The sequence below is a fragment of the Beta vulgaris genome, chromosome 1 (assembly GCF_026745355.1).
Source record: "Beta vulgaris subsp. vulgaris cultivar EL10 chromosome 1, EL10.2, whole genome shotgun sequence".
NCBI classification, from domain to species: Eukaryota; Viridiplantae; Streptophyta; class Magnoliopsida; order Caryophyllales; family Amaranthaceae; genus Beta; species Beta vulgaris.
The window spans coordinates 42,362,561-42,369,439 of record NC_079202.1 but is presented as its reverse complement, the minus strand read 5'-3'; the positions used below and the strand labels follow the sequence as shown (position 1 = coordinate 42,369,439).

Below are 6,879 nucleotides of genomic sequence, written 5' to 3'. Positions count from 1 at the left end.
GATGTCAACCCCCACACCGTTTTCACGCACCACCAACAACACCACACCATCGACAGCGAATCATCAACAAACGTAGCGAAATCACTCACAGGGCCTTGCGCATCATTCACGAAGCCATCATTCCTTCCGCCGACATCGTCTTCGACATCCGCCGCACCATGCTAAAGAAAGCCGACATTGAAAAAATCATGGCTGAGAAAACACTTGATTGTAATTTTTGAGTTTTTTTTTTCAGATCTAGGTTTGAGTTTGAGTTTTGTTTAATTTTTATTTTCGTTTTTGTTCCTTTTTTTTCATTTTCTGTCATTCTGAATTTGTGTGTTTGTAATTTTTGAGTTTAATTCTCATTTTTGTTTGAGTATTATGTATTTCTGTCATTCTGAATTTGTGTGTTTGGTTTTTTTTTTTCATTTTCATTCCCTTTTTTTTCATTTTTTGTTCCCTTTTTTCCCTGTTGTAAATTTCTTGATATATTTAAGAGTAAAAAAATATCCAAAAAAATTTTTTTTTAATTATTTTATGGGCCGAAATGGCTGCGTTTTTGGCACCCTCGTACAAGAAGGGTTGCATTTTAGGCACAAAACCGCAGCCCTTCCAATATGGAAGGGCTGCATTTTTGGGCCTCAACCGCAGCCCTTCATTGTGAAGGGTTGCGTTTTACAAACACAACCCTTCACTTTTAGTGAAGGGATGATATGGAAAGGGCTACTGTCAAAATACGCAGCTAAGGGCTGTTTTAACCGCAACCCTTCCATCTTTTTCCACTAGTGCTCGATATCGTAGGTCATTCTGGAATATGTGGTAGCTCCCGTATTTCGTCTTCTTAGTGAAGGCATTGGTGGTAGGACAACTCAAGTCCAATAACTATTCCATTTGAGTAATAAAAAGATGTTTAGAGTTTAGTTCAGTAAAAGTTGTCTGCAGAATGTTATATGATTATATTATTGTTTATCCCTGCATGTTATTTACTTAGTATCATGCTAGAAATGCTTATGTTTTAGTATATAGTACTCAGCTTTGCTGATTACGTACTTTGTTTGTGATTGTGATCATGACTTTGCCTTATTGATCCTGTGATGACCAATTCTGGTGAGCAAATTCATTAAAGCATTGACATTACAAGTTCGCAGATGTGCATCATTGGGAATCTGGAATGGAGAGAATGTGTAACTAGTATATTTTTTTTTCTGCATTAGTAGGAACATTAATTATTAAGTTGGTATGAATAAGACTTATTTAGATTTGTTGATTTCTAAATACTCATTTATTTATTTATTCATAATAAAAGGTTAAAGTTTAGTTATATGTTTTCCGCTGTAAAATTCTGAAAAAGCCGATACGTTTTCACACGGGTGATAATATTTGGGTAACTCTCTAAGTTTTGTATTATAAAGGTATTTCTGAAAAGAGAGAATTATCGGGGAGTTACAGGCCAATCTTATATATATATATATATATATATAATATTTGGGCTCATGTGAGAATAACATGGTTATGTGAGAATACTTAGTTATATGAGAATAAATCCCTGCCTTAGATCCCTCTAATCTAACGGCTGACATTTCCAAAAAAAACAAAAAAAACAAAAATTCACCATCGACACTACTATAGCAGTAATCCCCATAAAACAACAACCGACCCTACTGTAGCTCATTAATCCCCCAAAAAAAAACCACCGAATTCCCAATGGCGTGTATCTTCTTCGTGCAACCCAATTGAAGCTCTCCATTTTCGTCCATTGTTGAAGCTTCAACAACATCCAAAACTAGCAATTTATCCTCAATTAAAGCTCGAACAAGATTCCAAATTCTCCATCGAAGCTTGAAAATGATTTAAAGTGGTAAATTTTTCAGATTTTTTTGCTCTATTTTTCGGTTACATCTGGAATTATAGGGTTTCAATTTCATAATTTGATGTTGTTACTTTGAAATTAAGCATTGGAAAATGTCATCTCATTTTGCCTATTTTCTTGTAATGTTTCGTTTTATTTCATTCTTGTATTTTTCGGATATTTTTTTTGCTCTATTTTTCAGTATTATCTCGGATTTTATGATTTCAATTTGATAATTTGATGTTGTTACTTTGAAATTAAGCTACGGAAAATGTCATTCTCATTTTGCCTTATTTATTCTCATCTTATGTTTTTTTCTTTCTGCATCATTTCTCTCTATACATTTTGAAATTCTTGTGTGTTTGGTGTGAAATACAGTTGTTATTGATGCTGGAATAAGTGGGAGGATTTTGATGAATTGGTCTGACTTTTGCAATTGAGAATTGTAAGTATGATTACATTGTCTCTTTTGAAATTTGTAGTTATTTTCATTTTGATGTACTTGTAGTGAACTTGTGATGTTCTTTTAGGCAATTCATGATGTATACAGAATAGTATTAGTTCATCTGTAGAAATGATGACAACACTCACTTTTTCTTCCCAAAGAAGGCATCCCAACTAAATGAAAACCTGTTCAAAGGGAGCTGTAAACACTCTTTAAGGATTATTTTAGGGACATTGCACAGACTTCTCTTTATCATAAGTCACATTATACTAGTCTGAGTACTAGAGCCTCTATAAGTAGTGACTGTCGGCACTTGAGTCTTCAAGTTGTGCATCTCCAAATGTGCTCTGTCGTTCTCCCTGTTTGGCACATATCTGTGAGAACATTGAATTAATGAGAAAATCATTCAGAATCTCTAATTTTTATATTTGTTTTTCTAAATACTCTTGTGTTGCTGAGTTTAACAGAAAGGGTTGGATATGGACTGTAACTAAGAAGTAAGAAGTGTGTTAAACTTATGTTGACTCTTTTTTTGATAAATGCAATGTTAACATTGGAAAACAAATATACTATTAAAATAGGCATATGTCGATAGTAAAAAAAACAAACTCTAATCAGTAATATAAATAATAGTCATAATGATGAAGTATGAACCAAGGTTCAAGGGTGTAAAATATCACCATTAAGTTAAGGATTCTAATAAATCTATTTTTTCGGGGAGTGGATAAAAATCAAATGCAATATATGGAAATGAGTTTTGATGTCATCAGAAGATAAATTGGAAGATTTGCTGCAAATGGTGTATATATTAATTTCAAAGTAGAGAGAAAGTGTTGTATTAAAGTGGCACTTTGTTCAGGTTAATCTGGCTCCGCTTTGTAGGTAAAGTTCTTGAGAGTATGTTAGTTAATAGTTAGTGGTATTCCTCTCAAAAAAAAAAAAATTTAAGTTAGCAGAGTTACTCATGATGTTATTCTGTTCTTGTGCCCACATCTGCATCTGCTCACATTTTTTTAGTAGAATTGATGTTGTTTTGAAATTTCATATGGTTTTAACAGTATAATAATGATATTTTTATCCTGTCAAAAGATTCCGATGAAAGTAGCCAGGATGGCTAAAACCCATCTTTCACATGTATAATAATGTCTCAAGCCTTAAAGATTAAACATTGTATACAAGTCTTCCTGTCAACAGAAAAGAAACATATGAACTTCCTCGTTGTTGTTGCTTATTCACTTCATAAGCAACTTGATTTCAAACAAATGAGTTCTTTCTACAGGAGAGCAGAATTAACAACATCCTTGGACATCCCATAGGAAACAACATATCTAATCACAAAGGGTGATTTTTTTTTACTAGAGTAAAATCACAACACTAAACTTGTTTGGTACAGATATATGCACTTAACTTGTTTCCTTTTATGCAATATGAATTCCCAACTTGTACTTAATAGTGTCCTAGCAATTTAATGTACTTTTAGTGTAGCACTGATGTACATGTAGTAAACTCATGATGTACATGCAGTATACATATGATGAACATGTCCGAAATCATCAGATTGTACCCATTACGCATAGTTAATATAATCTCATATTCAATTGTCGTGAATTGGTATTCCTAGTTTGAATTAGTAGATTGCAATTTATACTAGCTGCATAATTATTCAATCTAAGCTTATACTTTGTCTCTTCTTGCAATTCAGCGTGCAAATCTATATACAAGTATATAGAATGATGACTTTTAAAGCTTTGTCATTATATTAATCATTAAATCTAAGTGCCGCTTTTGTTCCATTTCACTCTTGAACAGTGACTTAATCCCCACTGCTAGTAATCCATTGTTGATGAATTTATGCCTAATAGCTTGATTAAGCGTAAGTGTTCTAAGTTGCCTTATTCGGTAGACTCTTCTTAATGCTCATTTTAGTGATTAATCGTATCATTTGGTTTTCCTAATTCTCCAGATTTAGTCATAAAATTGCAGTGGTAACAGCTTGGTTATAAGTATTTCATTAAAAGCCCTTTAAATTGATATGCTTTGCTTTAGTAACTAGTATTAGACTATTATTAGTTTTCAAGTTGGTATTATTAGTTTCTTGCTTTATTGATAAATTGCTAGTAATAGTCTAATCATACTAATTATTCAAATTCGCATAGTAAGTGGGTAATTAGGCATAATATAAACATCCTTGTGGGTTCGACCCGTATTTGCTAGTATACTACTTTAGTACACCGTGCACTTGCGGTATTACTTGTACTTTAACACCTATTAGCTCAAATGGAAGAGCATGTGCAATGCGCAAGATGTGGGTTCGATTCCCACATAGGTTATAAAATGACAATTATTAGAAGTTAGAGCCAAGACATAGAGCAAAACATGCCTTTAGAATGCTTCATGATTAGCAAACGAAGCGAAATAAATACTATTATTATATAGTATTTTGTAGAGACAAGTACATAATTAACCGAAGAGCACACTTGGTAAGTTAGTACTAAAGTTTTCACCAAAAATAATTAGCACTAATTAATGTACATGCAAACACTAAAATAAATCTTTGTAATCATTCTATGTAGTGGCATGTTTCATGTAATGCACATTTCGTCTATTATGCCCGCCCATTTCTTTGATAAACTAACTGTCGAAATGCATATAGCCATTAGTTAGTTCAATAATAAGCCTTCTAAGAGGCCACAACTCCAACTAGTAAAAAATCCTATAATTGTAGTCTCCTTCCTCTTTAACAAGAGAGACATGGCAGCAAAGCTGGATCTTCAGTTCATCTAATAAAGCTTCTCTCAATTCATAAAGAAGCAAATCTATTCCACTTCAAGAAGGCTTGTCTATTAAGCTAGCCCGGCTTGACTTGTGTGAGCTTCCGCTTTGATAAAGCACTTTAGCTGAAAAAATTCAACCAGGGATGTCATAGCTCAGCATGTCATCAACAGCTTGTACTTTTTTTGGTTTCTATTTTTCGAGCTTGTCGAAGTTATGACCCCTGAGAACCTCCCTGAAGTGCTCCACATTGGGGAAGTCTCCTGCATGTAAGTGAAACTCCCTTTGAACCTGCATGGAAAAAAGTAAATCTAATCGTGAGGGTTAAGCTGTAGCCTATGTTACTCGAACACAGGTGTACATATATGGACTGAATAATGATAAATCAATTTGGGGAATGAAAATGTTGATAATTGATATGTACATAAATGCAATAAATTGTTGGAAAAAAAAAGCAAGAGAAGGGGCTATACCATCTGATGTACATTGAAGATATTAGTGATGTACATTGAAGCCACCTATGATGTACATTCAAGCCATGGATGCCATATGTATACCATTTTTTTTATTACACTAAGAACCCTTCTAAGCTAATGTGATTATGAGAAAGTCCGAAAGAGCTTTCTTTTCTAAAACCTGTATCACTATTTGCTTTACTAATATCTAGAAAAATTATAGGCTTGAACATAGAAGATAGAAGCTAGCAGTAAAATGTAATAGATCCTACCAAAACTAATGAATTAAGCACACAATGCTCTAGTTGAATAAACCTTCTTCAAGGGCATCCTTACAACAAAGACGAGGCAATATATATACTATGTGGTTGAAAGATTCAGGCTTTCTGCTCACACTCGTGAGTGCAGTTCTGCAATAGAAGACATGCTGCAGATGCCCTCATGTTCAGCAACAGAATGGACGCGAGAACGGAAGCATATGAATTCATTCTTTCTTCAAAAGTAAATAAACTTTTCCAAGCAAAAATATATATTCAAATACCACAACTGAAGTCTAGTTTACAGAGTTCGAAAAGGACCTATATATATGAAGCAAGCTGGCATAAACAACTAGAGAGAAAAAAGGGGAAGATCACCAATTTCACTGTTTGAGCATCAGTCAGGAATTACAGTTTAAAGGCATAATTTGTTAGGAAGAGTAGAAAGGGTGAGTTTGAGATATAAAGCCTTGGTAGCTGATTTTTGCAGAAGAAATCAGTCACTCTATCTATCATCTACTAGATTTTCCCACCAAAAATACTTTTTTGAATCTGCTTGAGATTTAATGTACTTGTATGTTACCTATGATGTGCATATGGCAAAGACCTAATGTACATGAGTTCCAACTCTATGAAAAATGTACATGAGTTCCAACTCACTTAAAATAAACTATCTTCTTCAATGCCAAACATTCATAATAACTTTTAAGCACATGGGTGAAATTAGAACTCAGTTAAAAATGGAATACTTAATATTGTTCTTGAGATTTAATGTACTTATAGTGTTGCACCAATGTACATTTAGTGTAGCACTGATGTATACGTAGTGTAGCATTGATGTACATGACTTCCACCTGTTCTAGTAGAGTCTAAGAAGAGTCGGTGTATCGAAAGTCAGACCATCTAATTGGAATGGTTCTTTCTCGCATACCAACAATAGAGCTACTTAAATACCAAAAGCCCTGATATATGAAAGTCCTAAGGACGTCAAGACGTTGGGTACACTGCCACAACATAAAGCACTAAAAGTCACAAAGCCAAATTAAAGTTATTGATTCAAGTTTCAACTAGGAGTTCTTGACTTAATATTTAAGAATAGTGACTACATTAGGCTATTTT

General features: G+C 33.6%; 2 long non-coding RNA genes across 2 annotated transcripts in view; one reads left to right on the top strand and one right to left on the bottom strand.

Moving 5' to 3' along the window:
- The first annotated feature begins 1,131 nt into the window (after nucleotides 1-1,131).
- Nucleotides 1,132-3,834, top strand: LOC109135829 (uncharacterized). Its single transcript, XR_002040760.3, has 3 exons — nucleotides 1,132-1,840; nucleotides 2,210-2,276; nucleotides 3,556-3,834. It is a non-coding gene; the product is annotated as an uncharacterized LOC109135829 (long non-coding RNA).
- An 807-nt stretch (nucleotides 3,835-4,641) lies between these two features.
- LOC104894632 (uncharacterized) overlaps nucleotides 4,642-6,879 on the bottom strand; it is a 3,079-nt gene continuing 841 nt past the window's right edge. Inside the window, exon 3 of the long non-coding RNA XR_790247.4 lies at nucleotides 4,642-5,339. This is a non-coding gene — a long non-coding RNA (uncharacterized LOC104894632). The remainder of the gene's footprint in view (nucleotides 5,340-6,879) is intronic.